We start from the raw sequence: 18,597 nt of genomic DNA, 5'->3' as shown, positions 1-18,597 counted from the left end.
AATCTGTATATAAAGGAGTATATATAAATATACTGCAAGTTGTTTTAATATTTTGGTAACTGTGTTTCAAAAATTGGCTTCCTTTGTGATATTATGTATTTTATGAAATAGACTTTAGAACATTATTCCAATAAGAGATCTATAGGCTTCATCAGACTGCCAAAGGGGTCTGGGTTGGGGGAAAGGTTAAAGCCTTTTAATTAGTCAACAGGAGACAAATTGGGGGAGTACAGAATCCCATGAACCCAAAACAAGAAATGTTTAATAAAGGTTTTGGAGGAATGAAGAGGGAACGGGGTAAAGATATAATTTTAGGTATGCCTATGGACTATGCAGAGCACTAGATTACGAAACACGTTAAATTCTAGCTGAAAGGCATGGCCTTAGGAATTCTCTTTTCAAAAGCCAAACTATATAAGTAGGGATCTAGTTTGTCAGGAGGAATAAATCTCGAAGGTTAACCTAGATTCAGTGTCCAGTGGATCTGGGTTACCCTCACCTCCAACGGGTAACCCAAGTCTGTAAATATATTGCAGTCCCACAACTTCACCAAATAACTCAAGTTAATTCAGTTGGATATGTGTTCTTTCAACCCTGGGAAGGAAACTAGAAACAAAAATAAATAGAAACTTTTATAGGCAACTTTCACTTAACCAAATTATTAGACTTACTTTCTCCATTCCTTCTGTAAAACCTACCACTGGTTCCAAGACAAACTGCGTGCTTGCAACCAGTGGGTTTCTGTCTAGTGTATTGGCACTTTCTCAAAATTCAACAATAATTAAAAACAATTAAAAAATGGACAAAAAAAAAAAAAAGAAAAAAAAAAAAAAAAAAAAAAAAAAAAAAAAAAAAAAGCCCAACCACCCAATTATTGAGGCCTACTAGATAGCTGTCCTATGACAATACCAAACACCAATCAAAACTGTGTTATTGACAGAGGGACAGCCAAATAGATCAATGCAACAGAAGGAGAACCTAGAAATAGAGCCACACAAATATGCCCAACTGGTATTTTTAAACAGACTTCATTTTTTAGAACAGTTTATTATTTACTGAAAAGTTAAGCAAACAGTACAAAGAATTCTCATATACCCTGCACCCAGTCTCCTTCATTATTAACATCTTGAATAACATTTCTTTAAATATATTTCAATAAATGGTGCTACAACGAGATATCCATAAGCAAAAAATAAAACAGCAACAAGAAAAACACAAATGAACCTCAACCCAAAACTCATATCTTGTTAAAAAAAAAATAACTCAAAAATGAATCATGGATGTGATATAAAATATAAAGCTATAAAACTTAGGAAAAACAACATAATAGAAAATCTTCAGGATCTAGGACTAGGTAAATAGTTCTTAGATTTAACACCAAAAGCACAAAATTTATAAATTCGACCTCATCAAATTTAGAAAATTTTACTCTGAAAAAAAAAAACCCACAAAAACAAAAACTCTCTATTAAGAGAATAAAAAGACAAGCTATTACAGACTGGGGGAAAATATTTGCAAACCACATACCCAACAAAAGACTAGTATCTAGAATGTATAAAGAAGCCTCAAACTCAACAGTGAAAAATAATCTAATTAAAAATGGGCAAAAGGCATGAATAGACATCTCACCAAAAAGGATAAACAGATGGCAAATAAGCACATGAAAAAATGTCCAATGTCATTATCCATTAGGGAAATAAAAATTTAAGCACAGTGACCTATCACTACACAAGAAAATGAAAACATTCACTCAAAAACCTGTACATAGAGTTCCTAATAGTTTTTTTCATGATCGCTCTGAACTGTAAACAACCCCATGTTCTGCAACAGGTAAATAGTCAAATAAATTGTGGTACATTCATACCACGGGGTATTTATTATTCAGCAATAAAAAGGAACAAACTAACAATACACGCAACAACTTGGATAAATCTCCAGAGAATTACACAGAGATCTTAGGTTCCCAGGAGCTGGGCCTGGGAGAGAAGGAGAAAGGATTGTCTACAAAGGAGAAACTCAAGGGAATTTTGATTATGATTGCACAGCTCTGTGAACATATAAAAACCATTGAATTTTGCATTTTACATAGGAGAATTATATAGTATGTGAATTATGTGTTAATTAAGTTGTTTTGGAAAAATGGGAGAAAGGAAGGTCACATTATTTATCAAAAATTTTTTGTCCCCATCTCTTTCCTTTGGAGAGTTCATTTACACAGATATAGGGTGTTGTAAAAAAAAAAATGTATGTATGCACTTCGAATAACTATAAAGGGCAGTGATTATTAACCAATAAAATACATTTCATGCCACGACCCGTTTGGCTCAATGGATAGAGCGTCGGCTTGGGGACTGAAAGGTCCCAGATTCGATTCCGGTCAAGGGCATGTGCCTTGGTTGTGGGCACATCCTCAGTAGGGGGTGTGCAAGAGGCAGCTGATCTATGTCTATCTCTCATTGATGTTTCTAACTCTCTATCTCTCTCCTTTCTTCTCTGTACAAAATCAATAAAATATATTTTAAGAAATAATAAATAAAAATACATTTCATTTTCAAAATGGTGCTATCAGCTGTTAGTGTATACATTTTTGGAGGGACACCCTATATTAGGACATTTCAATTGTCCCACAGGTCATTTATGCTCTTCTCATTTTTTAAATCTTTTTTCCCCTATGTATTCTTTATTTCAGTTACTTTCTATTGGTATGAGTTTAAGTTTACTAATCTTTTCTTTGGCAATGTCAAATTGGCCATTAATACTACCAACATTGTATTGAACATTGTAATGTTCATTTCCAGAAATGCAATATGGGTCTTTTTTAATATCACCCAGGTCTCTGCTTAACTTTGTGAATGGTTAGGATAGAGTTACAGTAATTGTTTTAATGTCCCTGTCTGCTAATTCTAACTTGTGTGACAGTTTTGTTTTAGATTGATTGACTTTTCTTTTTACTATGGATTGTATTGTCCCTAAAGCTGATAGTTTCTAGCTCTAATGTCACTTTATAAGGAATATAAAGGTAGAAGAACATGTTAAACAACATCTCAGGGATGCAATCAGTAAAATGCAGAATGTGAGAAACTTTACAGGACAAGCAATCAATTTTTTCAACTTATAAAGTACAAGGAAAGAAAAAGGTTTAGTAGAGTTTAACCAAATGCAATGTGAGAAACTTGTTTGGATCCTTATATAAAGCACTTATGAAAAAATTGGGAAAATTTGAATACTAACTAGATATTTTAAAATTGTTAATTTTTAAAGCTATTTTAATGATTTTGTGGGTGTTTTAAAAAGACCATATTGTTTAGAGATACATATTTATGGGTGAAATAATATGCTGCTTGTAGTTTGCTTCAAAATAATCCAGAAGGTGAGGTACAGATGGAACAAATTGGCCACAAGGTAATAATTGTTGAAATTGAATAATGAGCACACAGTAATTTATTATATTATTCTCTCTACTTTTGCAATACTGTACATTTTCCCATAATTTAAAAAAATATGATTTTTTCTTTTCTGAGAATTACCCTGCTTTCTCTCTAATCATGCTCATTCTCCTACAGTTCAAATAAATTAAAATTTCATTTATTGACAATTTTTCTCCCTAATTTGGCCTAGACTCTTGAGAGCAAAGATTGTGTCTTACTCATTTTCTACTCTTTGTTTTTCTACCACCAACGACCAGAGAGCCAAAGTGCTCAATACATGATGGCAAATTGGTAAATTCACCAATGTGCTCCTGATAAAGAGGCTGATTCCATCGCATTGAATCAACTTTCCAGTTATGTCTTGTGTCCTTTATAGAAATGTATTCGAAAGAAGCCTAAGAAGTACTAATGTAAAAAGCTCAGGCAATAAAACTGTCGAGACAAACCAGGAATCCAGCGGGAATTGGCTGGGTCAGCAGTACTGAATTGCTTTATAGTGAACTCTGTATTCCTCAAGCATTGCCCTGTGACCTCTGTAACGTCCTTCTGTCCTGCCCCGCCTTTCTCATGAAATAGCTCTAAGTCTTGTGAACCCCAAGAAGAAATATATCTGCCAAAGAGGATTCTTCCTGGTCAGTTGGGCCTCAAGTCATAACCAGAGTCTGGCAGCCATTGCTGACAGAGGCCTCTCAGGTACACTGTATATCAGGGAAAAGTCACAGACTGAGCTGCCAAGCCTCCTGCATTGAGTTGCTGCTGAGCAGATCTCTATAAAATAGTTCTTAAAATTGTCTCTCAATCAATGGGCTGAAACCTGCCCCAATCAATCAGAGCTTGGAAACTATATCCTCATTTGCATCTTTACTGACTAATCACAGCAGCTCCATAGCTATTTGGACCAATCAAACTGCAAAAATTTGGATTCTTCATTTCCATAAAAATGGACCAATCAGGGACCAGGGCGGGTATTTTGTCTATAAAAGTTGGCCTCCTCTTTGTCTCAGAGTTTCCACCAGAAGTTGTTCTCTCCAATTTGCAGGCATTTTATTTGAATAAAAGTTCTTCTTTTATTGCATCCTAGATTGGGGGACTCTTGTTGGCATTAGATTGGTGGCAACAAACTTTTGTTGACAGTCTCAAAGAAGATACCGCAATGCATTTGAAAGGGTTTTGTGTTTTTTTAAAAATATATTTTATTGATTTTTTTTTTTTTTTTTTTTTTTTTTTTTTTTTTTTTTTTTTTTTTTTACTGAGAGGAAGAGAGAGGGATAGAGAGTTAGAAACATTGATGAGAGAGAATCATCGATCAGCCGCCTCCTGCACACTCCCTACTGGGGATGTGCCCACAACCATGGTACATGCCCTTGACCAGAATCGAACCTGGGACCTTTCAGTCCGCAGACCGATGTTCTATCCACTGAGCCAAACGGTTTTGGCTGAAAGGGTTGGTTTTTTAAAAACTGGAAAGCAGTATAAAATTTAAGGTATAATTGCCTCTTTCCAAAGCATCAAGTCATCTCACAGAACTCATCATTTTAGCTTTTAGAAGAATTGACCTTGGATGAAATTGTTCAGCAAGCAAAACCTATTTTGTAGTTATATATACATATATATTTATATATATCTTCTTCCCTTTCACAATAAACACACACACAGCACCTACTTTGTGCTAGGTGCTAGGGACACAGTGAGGATAGCCCAGGTGCCCAGAACCAATCTTCACAGGCCATCTACTCCTTGGCTGTTCTCCCATCCCCCACCACTACGTGCTCCTTACTCATGCTGTTCAGTCTCATGATTGATTAACTTATTAAGTTGTTTATTTGCATATATATTTACCAGAGACTGGGTGCGTGAAATTCATGCACTGGTAAGGGGAGGGTCCCTCAGCCCTGTCTGCGTAGTCTCACAGTCCGGGAGCCCTCAGGGGATATCTGACAGCCTGCAGGCAGGCCCCACCTCGTCCCCCTCTGATGCCCCCCTCATCCTTGCTCCCTCTGCCTGCAGGCATGTGCCTTGGCTGGCCTGACTCTGCCTGCTTGCTGTCCCCACCCCCTGGGGACCCGTCATTTGGTCGATTTGCATACTACCCTTTTATTATATAGGATTATATAAATTACATATCTTTTTCATTGAGAATTTTACAAATACACTCTTAATTGGAGGTTCCTAATTCTAGGGAAATTTCCATTTTACCAATGTGTTAGTGAAAAGCGCGTAATTGTGGATAGGTGGTCTTTGAGTTTCTGTGACCATTAGGAGGAGGACAATTTTAGGAGACCCAGGCTGTGTCTTCCTGGCTTTTGAGGAAGTTTTTTTTGTTTTTTGTTTTTAAATATATTTCATTGATTTTTCACAGAGAGGAGGAGAGAGGGATAGAGAGTTAGAAACATCAATGAGAGAGAAACATTGATCAGCTGCCTCCTGCACACCCCCCACTGGGGATATGCCCGCAACAAGGTACATGCCCTTGACAGGCATCGAACCTGGGACCCCTGAGTCCGAAGGACGACGCTCTATCCACTGAGCCAAACCGGTTTTGGCATTGAGGAGGTTTTTTGTTTGGTTGGTTGTTTTTCTTGGTGTGTGTGTGTGTGTGTTTGTGTTGTTGTTTTCAATCAAACCATTTTACTCGGTGTTCATTGGGAAGCGGGTATGTCTCCATAATTCATTAGGTTGTGCATTGGTTTTATGTGACTTTCTGTATTTGTGTCATGTCCAACACTATAACAGTTAAAAATAAGTATCTCTTTCAACTGGTTCCATACCTCTCAAAGAAAGTGGCGCAAGTGCGGGCCACCGCGAGGGTCAGCGTGACCCCCAGTATCCAGTCAGTCAGCGAGCGGCCTCCCAGGAACCATCCAGTCTGCCGGAGGAGGGCAACACAATCAATGACGAAAACAATAAATGATAATAACAATCAGAATAATAGCACCTACGAGAGACTCGCACCTCCAAATAACAGCAGCTCCAACTAATCGCGTCCCCGCGGAGCCACTGAGCAGGGGACTGCACCTCAGCGGCAGCGGCGGCGGCCCTCGCAGCGCCCCTGGCGGCCCCCTTCCAGGCCGGGGTCTGTGGGCGGGGCCAGGCGGACTGTGTGGGCGGGGCCAGATGGGCGGGGCGGGGCCAGGCGGGGAGCTGAGCCCGCGGCCGAGGGTGGGGACCAGGGGGCCGAAGGGGCCAGCGGGCAGGCAGGCGGGCGGCTGGGCGGGGCGCGCTCAGGCCTCCGTTCCTCCGCGCCGCGCTCGCAGCTCCGGGCTGAGGCTGCAGCCGCAGGAGGAGCCGTGGGCACGCAGGTAAGCGCCGCCACGCGGCCTGCAGCCCTAGCGCCCCCGGCCTGGCCGGAGAGTAGTGGCCGGAGGGTAGTGGCGAGGCTGGGGGCGGGGGAAGCGGTCCGCGGAGGCCCGGGCGGGCGGGGCCCGAGCCTAGGGGCGGGGACCGGCCTGGCCGGAGGGGTTGGTGCGATCGCCGCTGCCCCAGGCTCGGCTGGTGGAGCTGTGGGAGTCTGGGTTCCAGGCGGTGCGCGCCCAGATCGGTCCCGGGCCGCGGCAGGCAGCCTGGGGAGGTGTGGACCCCGCATCCCCCCGGGAGCGCCCGCCGCGGAGGGAAGGCGGAGGGCGGCCTGTTCCCTCCCACTTGCCGGGCTCCTCTAGGCCGGCTCGCCCGCGCGGCCCTCGGGGAAACTTGTTCACCGGGGAGCTTGGCAGAGACACAAATGCCAACGGTTTGGAAGAGCTGAGGAGTCACGTCGTTAGGCGCCGAGGCTTCGTTTTCCTTCCCCGCCCCCTGCCCAACCTCGGCCCGACTTGGCCAAAGAAGGATGTGTCACCATCAGCTCGGGGCCTCGGGCGGGATTCCCAGCCCGGCTGGGAGCCGGAGCACCTGAGACAAAGGTAAACGGAGGCCGGCCGGACCCCGGCCCGGCCCTGCTGCTGCGGCTCTCGGGCCGCCCCTGCGGGTCTTACCCCCGAGGGGCTCGCTCTCTCTCTCTCTCTCCCCGGGGGGACCTCTCTCGATGGAAACCAGCTGGCCGGGCTTGTAAGTTGAGGTTGCATCTGAACTCTGTTATTGCTCACATTAGTCTCAATCCTCTGACTCTGGAAATGTTACCCCAGTCTTTAGTGGTCAGCAAATGTTAAGGGAGTTTAAATGGCTGTTTGTAAATTATAAGGTTATTTTCTTATTAGGCAAATGGCCTTGAAAGCACGAAATAAAAATTCTTAGCACGTAAGCAAAAACGTGATTTGTGGTGCCGTCCAAAACTGAGGGAAGTCAGTCGTTCCTCCTCCTCAGATCAAGTATGGACAAACCAGCCCCCAAACCGTGGGTGCTTTTGTTCTTCACTCGTTTGCAGTCCTCAGTTTCTTGTACAAGGAGCACCCGGTGCTGAGACCCTAAGGATTGCCATACTAGGTCAGAGCATGTGCATCCAGCGCAGTAAGCGGCAGGCTTGTGTGGTGGTAAAACACTTAATTCTTGATGATGACACTAAAAGAATCTCTTTTTCTTTCCTTTCAGTAGTATCCATGACTGTTTGTGAAAGCCTTTTAAAAACCTGTAGACCATTCCTAATGTATGCATACAGTCCCTCCACATTTATTGTATTCAAATGACTCTCCTATCCTCTCTGGCAGAGAACTAACTTATAACATGAGATACTTGTGGGGAAAACTTGGATCTTTTTAATAAATCTGGGAGCTCAGAAATTGAGGACAGGGGGAAACAAAAGTTCCATCTATTAAAAACAGAAAATGTTACCAGGACTCACCTGGTTGTTGGGTTTCAAAAATAGCTTAATCCATGAACAACCTGAGTATTCATAAGTACTTGCATATTTTAAAGATGCAGCTTCGCGTTTTGAAGTGTGCAGGGGCTGTCAGACTTTATCCTGGGATGAATTAGTATGGCCTTAATGTTGAGCTGAAACCAGCTGCCCTAAGAGAATGAAACTTTTGTTTCCACAAGGGAATAAAGTTGAGTAATTTGGGAGTGTTGGGTGCTAAAGAGGCACCTGTTCAAGCTGTACTCTGCTTTTAAACCCTTCGGGGGCTCCTCATTTATCTGGCAAACAATCTCCAGAGACATGGCCACCACCACCTTTCAATATGCAGCTAATACTATGTATATTTTCCCTCTGAAATTTCTTGACATATGTCCTCTTCCCCCTCCTAAAAATAAACTCCACCACCTTGTGTAGAATTGGTAATCCTTTGGGGCATTAGCATTCTCTCTAAATGAAAGGTTTTTTTCCCCCCCCTGATACTATTGACATTTGGACCAGATAGTTCTTTGTTGTGGGGGGTTAACGTGTGCATTATAGGATGTTTAGAGGCATTCCTGACTCTACTTAATGGGAACCAGTATTGCCTCCCCCACCTTAGTTGTGACAGATTTTTATGCCTGCAAACATTGCCAGGAGTCCGCTGGGAAAGCCCATATTATGTCCTCCAGAGAACCCCTGTTCTGAACAGACTGCAACCTTAACACCAGTGACACTACATTGTCCTCATTTGCTTATGTGTTGATTTAATCTACTATGCTAAACTTGAGGGCAGGAGCAATCTTACTCATGCATTTAACAAATGCCTGAGGAAGGGCCTATTTTGCCAGCTAGACACTTATTGAGGCCTGGGAATCCCATGGTAAAAACAACTGATGTGGTCTTTGCACTCCTGGACATTACAGTTTAAAGAGTGACAGATGCATGTATGTCTAATGATAGTTACCTCATTGCAATGGTGATAAATTCTGGGAGAAGTGCAGGATGCGCTGAGTACATAAAACGGGTCCTGGCCTAGTTTGGGAACTAGGAAATTTTTCTTTGGAAATGGAGTTTAAGATGAGTTGTCCTCTGAAGGATAAATAGAAGTTATAAGCTGAAGCTTAGGGGGACCACATTCCCAAGAATCAACAGGAATTCCAAGGCCGGTGTGGCTGGAGCATAGAAAGGGATAGGAGGAGCAAGATGATATAAAATGAAGCTGGGGAAAGTAAGTGAAGGCTTCCTCAAGCACAGCTCTCCGTTCAGTCTGCTCATTAGAACCACAAGGAGAACTTAATACTAGTGCTGGGCCATTCTCCAATCAGAATGTCTGCGGGGGGACTGCTTCCCTAATTGCCATTTTCTCCACACCTTCCAAAGTGATAACCACCGCTACTAGTTTCCAATAACTTACTGTCACAAACAGCTGGGACTCAGGTGGTAGCAGAGAGGGAAAGAAGGAGGATATAGGATTTATATTTAGGAGACATATAGCTAAACAAATGGCATTCAAGCAAATGCATATTCTTCTTTCCTCCTGTGGTTTACCAAAATGGTAGCATACTGTACACACTATTCTGTTCTCTGAACAATGTCTTAGAATTCTTTCAGTATATAGTTTCCTTATTCTTTTGAATGACTGTGTAATATTCCATTGCATGGATATACCATAGGTTATTTAACCACTCTTTGATGGACATTTAAATTGTTTCCAATAATTTACCATAGCAAACAGTACTATGCTTATACCAGTTTATGTGTGTGAATATATTTGTAAGAAAGATTCCTAGAAGTGGAATTGTTGAGTCAAAGGTGTACACACACATAGTTGTAAATATTTGTGTTTGTAAAAGATCACTCTGGTCAAATTGGAGAAAAGGATCTAGAAGGAAATGAGTGAATGTGGGAGACAACTGACCCTAATTAAGGTTATTGTGTGCTATAGAATAAATTGCATTCCCCCAAAATTGGACTATATTGGGAGATAGTCTTTAAGAGGTCATTAAGATTAAATGAGGTCATCAGAATGAGACCCTAATTGGTGGCTTTATAAGAAGAGTGAAAAGGCCATGTGAGCACACAGAGAGAGGCCAAGAAGAGAGTCCTCACTAGAAACTGACCTTGCTGGACATTGATCTGGAAATTCCATAAATTTATGTTGTATAAACCACCCAATCTATGGTATTTTGTTATAGCAGCCCGAGCCAACAGATACACTGTGGAAAAGTAAGAGAAAAGATGGTAGCTGGGATAATGGTGGTAGCAGAGGAGGTGGAGAGAAGATGGATACAGGAGATATATTTAGGCATAATTGATAGGATTTGATTACTGATATGGCATAAGCCATGGGAAGGGGAAATAAACTGTGTAGGATGACTCCCTGAGTCAGGCTTGCCCAGCCAGGAGAATGGTGGAGGAGTTGTTACCTGAGACAAAGAACACGGGAAGGATAAGTAGTGCTAAGCTGGGTTTAAATCAGATTTCACTTTGGGACTGGTGAGACCCTTATGTGGAAATGTCATATAAGCATTTGATAATTCAAATCCATAGCCCAGAGGAGTGGGCTGAACTGGGGACACACGTATTTTAGGTGTAAATTGAAAGGTGTGGATGGAGTTACCAAAGCTAAATCAGGCTTACAGATGTGTTTTGTTTTTCCAGCACAATAGTTTTTGTTTAATTTTGTGTTATTTGCCAATATTTTGTTGTTTTTTGGTTAATACTCACCCAAAGATATTTTTTCCATAGTTTTGTTGTTGTTGTTGTTGTTTTTTTGTTATGTTTTTTGAAGGGGGTGGGAGAATGGGAGGAAGGAAAGGAGAGAGATAGACTGACACATCAATTGGTTGGCTCCCAACTGGCTCCAAGGATCAAATTAGCAAACCAGGCACATACACTTGACTAGGAATGGAATCTGAGACCCTTTGGTGCATGGGCTGACAGTCTTGGCCAGCAATTTAAAATCTGAAGATTTCCCATGAAAATTCAGATTTGGGATTTTTCTCCTTTATAATGAGAAGATGTGGCTCTACTGAGCCAGCTTTCCCATCTGGCAACAATTGATTGGAGCTAAGTCACAGCTGATTCCAGTTGCTTTCTAGTTCAGCAAAGAGCCCACCACTCCTAAAACTTATGCTTGGCTTGCTTTGCTCATTTAATTCTCAGGCTCTGAAGGCATTTAAGTGTGTGGTCTCTACTCTAGGAAAGGAGTGTAATAGAACAGTGATTCTCATCTTGGTTGCACATTGGAAACATTGAATGATTAAAAAATACTATTTCTGTTTAGTTGATCCAAATTATAGCCTTGGATTTTTTAAGTCTCGGCAGGCAATTCCACTGAGCATTGGAAATTGAGAACCATTGAGAGATTAAGAAGAGACGAGGACTCAGGATTTCAAAGTTGGGTAAAGGAGGATAGCAGACCCAGGAAAGGGATAAGTGGCCAGAGAGGTACAATGGAATGGAATGGTCCTTTGCTTGCAGTTAAGACAAGCAAACTTAAACCACTACACTTAAAAGTGTTTTTAATTAGATAAGAAAGGGTGAAGTTTTAGTTTGCATCTATAATTATTTGTTTTGCATATATATATATATGCTGTTCATTTACTATGTAGTATTATGCACACACAAAAACAGGCATGCTTTACTTCATGAGCCATTTAAAGGATTTTCAAGAGTAAGCTATACTTCATCTTTTTCTTCGTTGTTTACTTTAGATCTAAAGTTTAGAATCTAATTCCAATTGAAGATGTGTCATAAAGCTGGCCAGTGTTGCTCAATGGTTGAGCATTGACCCATGAACCAGGAGGTCACAGTTTGATTCCCAGTCAGGGCACTAGTCCGGGTTTTGGGCTTGATCCCTGGTAGCAGGTGTGCAGGAGGTGGCCCATCGAAGATTCTTTCTCATCATTGATGTTTCTATCTCTCCCTCTCCCTTCCTCTCTCTGAAATCAATTTTTTAAAAACACATATTTAAAGATGTGTCATAAAAGGCAAGAAACAAGTATTTCAAAAAAGATAGGAGTTAAGATGTTGATCAAACATGTCAAACTTGTGGTCCATAGACCGTGAGTTTGACATGCTTGAAGACTGAAAACGATCTGTTGGATTTAGCAAAATGAAGTCTTTGACCTCAGCAAGAACCATTTTAGATGGGAAGAGGCAGATAGGTAAGAAGAAAGGAAATGGAAATGGAAAATGTTGGAAAAATCTTTTGAGAAGTTTATCTGAGAAGGGGAGTAGTGAGAGGGGAGAGGTGTCTTATATGTCTCTGTGATAGGTGCTCAGAGTGTGTTGGTTACCCAGACACTTGTAGCTTTTTAGAAAGGTAACTCAATGGTGCGTGATTACCTCCCTCATTTCAGAGGGGTCTTGCTTGTATTTGTTTTGGAGATTTTGTGTTTTTTCACTAAGGAGATATTTTGCCAGAACTCCTGAGACTCAGATGTTAGAAATTAGGCCGTTAGTCTCTTTCTTATCTGGAAAGCCATAATGCTCCTAAAGGCCAGCAGTGATCTGGACTCCAGTGACCCTGACATCATCCTCTCATTGAACTGATGAACAAAGACCAGATTGTTGGCATGTTGAAAATGGAATACTTGGCTATGTCAGGGAATATGTATCTAGCTGTCAGATTTCCAGGAGTATTTTTTGCAGCTGTATTTTTCCCAAATAACTTGATATTGTAACTTGGTTTTCCAGTTGCATGCAAAATTTCTCATACTTGGAAACTTTTTCATTGACAGTGATTAAAGGGTATAGATAGAAGTTGGAATAAGACCTCGTTGGACTCAAGAGAGAAGGTAAAGAGAGCAGTGAACAAATTGGTTTTCAAAAGGTTGTGTGAATGCAGTTACCTTGCAGATCTTGTGTTAAACTCTCTAGAGTAGGTTGTCGCCAAAACCGGTTTGGCTCAGTGGTGGAGCATCGGTCTGCGGACTGAAAGGTCCGGGGTTCCATTCGGTCAAGGGCATGTATGTTGATTGCGGGCACACCCCCGGTTGGGGGTGTGCAGGAGGCGGCTGGTCGATGTTTCTCTCTCATTGACGTTTCTGGCTCTCTATTTCTCTCCCTTCCTCTTTGTAAAAAATCAATAAAATATACATATTTTAAAAAATAGAGTAGGTTGTCATGCAGTTGGCCACTATCTGTCTATCTCTTAAGCATTTCTGCCTCCTTAGAAACCTTAACCTGGCACAGAAGGGCTTAAAGGTCAGTTTTTAAGCCCTTCATATATTTCATATATATATATATATATATATATATATATATATTTTTTTTTTTTTTTTTTTTTTTTCAGAGAGGAAGGGAGAGGCAGAGAGAGAAACATCAATAATGATAGTTATGATAGAATGATAGAGGATCATTGATCTGCTAACTCCTGTACACCCCACATGGGATCTAGCCCACAACTTGGCATGCATCTTGACCAGGAATTGAACTGTGACCTTCTGGTTCATAGGTAGACACTCAACCACTGAGCTATGCTGGCTGGGCTGCACTTCGTGTTTCTAGGAGCTGTAATCTACCGGCAGAACAAAAAACCATGGGGTTGCAAAATGCCAATGAATATTAGTGAAGAATGGTGTTTAATGGTTGAGGGCATAAGCCCCGTTGTTCTACTCTTTTTGCAAATAGGAGTATCATCTTGTGAGGGATTAGCCTTCATAGGTGCCTTTGGTTCTTCAATTAGGTGGTTGGTGGTTAACTTCTGTATGACAGATGACTATGTGACATGAATAGAAAACCTTGGTTTTATAAAAGTTGGTACTGGGAGTCTATGATAAGAAAGAAAATATTTTGTTTAGAAACTCTTGTGCTTAGACAATTGTGTAGGAACACCACCACCACAAAATACTTAGGTACTTTATCTGGATGGTGGTAGATGGAGGGAAAGTAGTCCAGAGCTCCTTATATTTGTAGAGGAGGCAGGATAATTGAGTGGACTTGCCGTCAGTTCTTGGAAGCAAGGCCTTGGATCTATCAAGTGTGAGCTGTGTGAATTATTTACTTTTATTGTGTTAAAATTCACAAAACATAGCCCTAACTGGTTTGGCTCAGTGGATAGAACATCAGCCTGTGGACTAAAGGGTCCCAGGTTTGATTCCGGTCAAGGTCACATAACAGGGTTGTGGGTTCGATCCCCAGTTTGGGGCATGCAAGAGGCAGCCGATCAAGGCTTCTCTTTCATCATTGATGTTTCTACCTCTCCCTTCCTCTCTGAAATCAATAAAAAATATATATATTTTTTAAATTCACAAAGCATAAATTAACCATTACTAAGTGTATAATTCAGTGATTCTCAATACATTCACAGTGTTGTGCAACCATCACCACTATCTAAATCCAGAACATTTTTATCACCCCATAAGGAAACGCTGTATCCATAAACAGTCACTCCCCACTTCTCTCCCCCCCATTCCCTGGAAAACAACAATCTACTTTCTGTCTCTATGGATTTGTCTATTCTGGACATTTCATATAAACAGAATCACACAATATGTGACTTTTTGTGTCTGGCTTCTTTCACTTAACATAATATTTACAAGGTTCATTCGTGTTGTAGCATGTGTTCCTTTCTTGGAATAGTAATTCTACTGTATGGATAGACTACATATGTTTTATCCACTAATCAGTTGGGGATGTTACACCTTTTGGCAGTTGTAAATAGTGCTTCTACAAGCATATGTGTACAAGTATTTGTTTAAATACCTGCTTCATTTATTTTGTGTATATACTTAGGAGTGGAAATTGCTGGGTCCTAATAGTAATTCTATGTTTAACTTTTTGAGGAACCATCAAACTTTTCCACAGCAGCTGCACCATTTTACATTTCCACAAGAAATATTCAAAAGTTATATTTCCCTACATCCTCATCAACACTTGTTATTTTCTGGTTCTTTTTATTTGTTTGTTTTGGGTGATAGCCATCCTAGTGAGTATGAAGTAATATCCCATTGTGAACTTGATTTGCATTTCAATATTAACTAATGATGTTGAGCATCTTTTCATGTGCTTGTTGGCCATTTGTATATATTTGGAGAAATGTCTATTCAGGTCTTTTGCCCATTTGGTCTGCTTTATCTTTTGGTTGTCAATTAGTTGTAAGAGTTCTTTATACTAGTATATTCTATAATAAATACGAGGCTCTCATTATCAGATATATGACTTGGAAATATTTTCTCCCATACTACAGGCTGCTTTTTCACTTTATTGATAATATCCTTAGCACAAAGCTTTTATCGAATAATTCTGATAGTCTAATTTATGGTTTTGTTGTTGTTTATTTTTTTAGTGCATATCTAAGAATCATTGCCAAATCCACGGTTTTGTCAGTTTACCACTATGTTTTCTTCTTGTAAGAGTTAACACTTTTAATTCTTACATTTAGCTCTTAGATCCATCTTTAGTTAATTTTTGTATATTAGGTAAGAGTCTAACTCCATTCTTTTGCATGTGGCTATCCAGTTTTCTCAATACTGGACAGAAAGTTGAAAGAAATGTGTGTTTTTATGAATATGAAAGTGATAAAAATACTAGCTTCACAAAGTTGTGAGATTAGAGTGTATGTGTAATCACTTTGAAGGTATAAATCACTAAGCAAATATTTGTGTTAATTGTTGTCTTGCCACAGATAGCTTTTATTTGTACAAAGCACCTATAAGTTAGTGTCCTTCAGCAGCCACCAAAAGTCTTCCATTTTAATGCATAGTGACTTATGACATAACTAGAAGACTGGGATCTCTATTGTACCTCTGGATACAAAGTCACAGGGCCCCAGATGCAAGAGGTAATTGTAGAGATTGTATCTATCCAGAATTAAAATTGTATACATTTGTAGGGCATGGGTTTGTCAAATTCTGTTGCTAATCCTATCAAATTTGGGAATATCTGTTCTAGATGTGTAAGACATAGTTTTCAAAACTAATGTTTTTCAGGCATAGTAAGAGAGTAAAGACAGTGCTTTATATTTATTATGCTAAGCAAACTAAACCAGGTACAGAAAGACAAATGTCACGTGATCTCACTTATAACTGGAATCTAAACTTACAAACAAAGTAGGGCCAGCTGTATGGAAGCAGGGAACAGAATAACAGACCTAAGTGGGGTGGGGTTAGGGGAAAGGTTTGATTAGGAAGAGGTTAACCAAAGAACTTACATGCATAACCCATAGGTACAGACAGTAGCATGGGGGAAGACCTGGGATGGGGTGAGGTTGGGTGGAGGGAGGCAAAAAGGTAGAAAATGGGAAACATCTGTAATACTGTCAACAGTAAAATAAAGAATCCTCACATTTCACTGTACCAGCTGTTAAGCCTCTAGAAATAAGACTATTTCCTCATTCAGTGACTAGTGACCTCACTTAGTTCAATTAGCAAAAATTCATTGAGTTATCACTATGTGACAGGCACAATACTAGATGTTAGAGATGCAATAATAGTCATAAACTCTCTCTTGAGGCCGCCATTGAATTCCTCCACATTCCTAAATCCATTCAGTCAGTTCTCAGTCTTTTATTTGATCTTGCAGCAGCATTTGCACAAATGATTACTCCTCTTTCTTTGCAAAGCTTTTTTCACTTAGCTTCTAGAATACTGCATTCTCTGGATTTCCTCCTACCTTATGGAGATTCTTATATAGGGTTTTGCTAATTCCTCATCACCTTTCTGATCTCCAAAGTTAGCATGCTGCTTACTCCTCAAAGCTCTATTTTTCTTATTAATTCTGTTTTCTTGGCATTTTACCTAGTCACATGACTTTACAGCAACAATTTCACACCAGTGATTTCTAATTTTATCTACCTCTCCTCTCAATCTCATACTCTGATATCAAACTGTCTAACCTGACATCTCCATATGGAAAACTAACAGACATCTCTAAACCAAACTCCTGATTTTCCCCTTAAAAACCTGCCCTTCCCACAGTCTGTCCCATCTCAGTAAATAGCAGCTCCATTCTTCCAATAGTCCAGGCCCAAAACCATGGCATTATCCCTGACTCTCTTCTTTCCCTTTCACCCTACAATCACAAACCCTGTTGGTTCTACCTTCAGAATGTATCTAGAATTGGTCACATTCCACCATATCTACTCACTATGTGTGGAATCTAAGAAAAACAAAGGAACTCATAGATACAGACTGGTGGTTTCCAGAGGCGAGGGTGGGTGGGAATGGGAACTGTGCCAAATGGGTGGAGATGGTCAAAAGGTACAAACTCCCAACTATAAATGGTGTGCAAACCACCATTATCTCTCACCTGTATTATTTCTATAGTCTCTTTGCCTGCTTCTGTCCTTGCTCTCCTAGAGCCTGTTCTCAACACAGCCCCTAGAGGGGCCTGTTAAATTAAGTTCTCAGCTCAGAGGCTTAATACTTACTTACAAGGTGCCCTATATTCCAACCTCCCCCTCTTTACCCATCTGACCTCATCTACTGCTACTCTCCCCTGTGCTTATTTTGTCTCAGTCACAAATGGTATTCTTGTTCTTCAACAGACCAGCCGTGCTCCTGCCTCAGGACCTTTGCTTTCCCCCAATAAAGTATCTACAAAGCTCCCTCCCTTCTTCAGATCTTTGCAAAGTTCACTTTTTTCAGCTCTCCCTGTGCCCCTTCTTTTTAAAACTCTGCTTCCCAGACCTCTTAGGGTGCTGGGTGTTCCCTCCCCCACTTCCCAGACTGAACCATCCTAGACCATCTGAGGACCATCATGGCCGTTCAGTGAGCCAGAACGCCTGGGGGTCTGAGCATTTTGTGGAACCCCTGCACCAGCCCTCAACTTCCTTTGCATAAGAGAGAAGTTTAACTTTTATCTTGTTTGAGCACTCTTGTTTTCAGCTTTATGTTATTTATATGCAGCATAAAAATACTTGTCTCATTTCTTTATAGTTTTTATGTTGTAGATACCCATTCTTTATTATAAGATCTGGACAGCTAAAAAAAATCTTGGTAAATATCCATTACATATGATGAAGTTGTTTTGGCTATAGATTAAATGAAAGACCAAAAGATGGAAGAAGGTATAGTATTATGAAAGCAAGAGCTTAAAGAAAAACTGAAGGAGACAGACTATCAGTGAAGATGTATATTTTTGTATGTCATAGAAGTTGATTGGTTTTAAGGAATAAATATCCACTTAAAGAATACAAGTAAAAAGGTTATTTATAGTAAAAAGAACATATCAATTTACTCCAGTTTTATTAGTGCAGTCAGCCATCATGGAAACTAAACATAATCTCTCTCTCCCTCCTTTCCTCCCCTCTTTCCTTTCTCCTCTCTCCTCTCTCCTCTCTCCCCCCTCCCTCTCCCCTCCCTCCTTTTCCCCTTTCTCTCTCCCCTCTCTTTATCTTTCCCTTCCTCCCTCCCTTTCTCTCTCCCCCTCTCTCTTTCCCTTTCTCTTCCTTCCTCC

General features: G+C 40.6%; 1 protein-coding gene across 7 annotated transcripts in view; it reads left to right on the top strand.

Annotated features, from left to right (window-relative positions):
• Positions 1 to 6,596: 6,596 nt before the first annotated feature.
• PPP2R3A (protein phosphatase 2 regulatory subunit B''alpha) overlaps positions 6,597 to 18,597 on the top strand; it is a 99,869-nt gene continuing 87,868 nt past the window's right edge. For 4 of the 7 annotated variants that reach the window (XR_004986843.2, XM_036431373.2, XM_036431372.2 and 1 more), the window contains exon 1: positions 6,598 to 6,727. The gene's annotated coding sequence lies outside the window, so the exon portion shown is untranslated. Of the gene's footprint in view, positions 6,728 to 6,907; positions 7,325 to 18,597 lie in introns of those variants that run through there. The other 3 variants (XR_006741136.1, XM_045579264.1, XM_045579263.1) reach the window with 2 other exon arrangements.

The sequence above is a fragment of the Pipistrellus kuhlii genome, unplaced genomic scaffold (genome assembly GCF_014108245.1).
Source record: "Pipistrellus kuhlii isolate mPipKuh1 unplaced genomic scaffold, mPipKuh1.p scaffold_m20_p_11, whole genome shotgun sequence".
NCBI lineage: Eukaryota > Metazoa > Chordata > Mammalia > Chiroptera > Vespertilionidae > Pipistrellus > Pipistrellus kuhlii.
The sequence above is the reverse complement of the archived record's forward strand: the minus strand, read 5'-3'. Positions and strand labels throughout refer to the sequence as shown.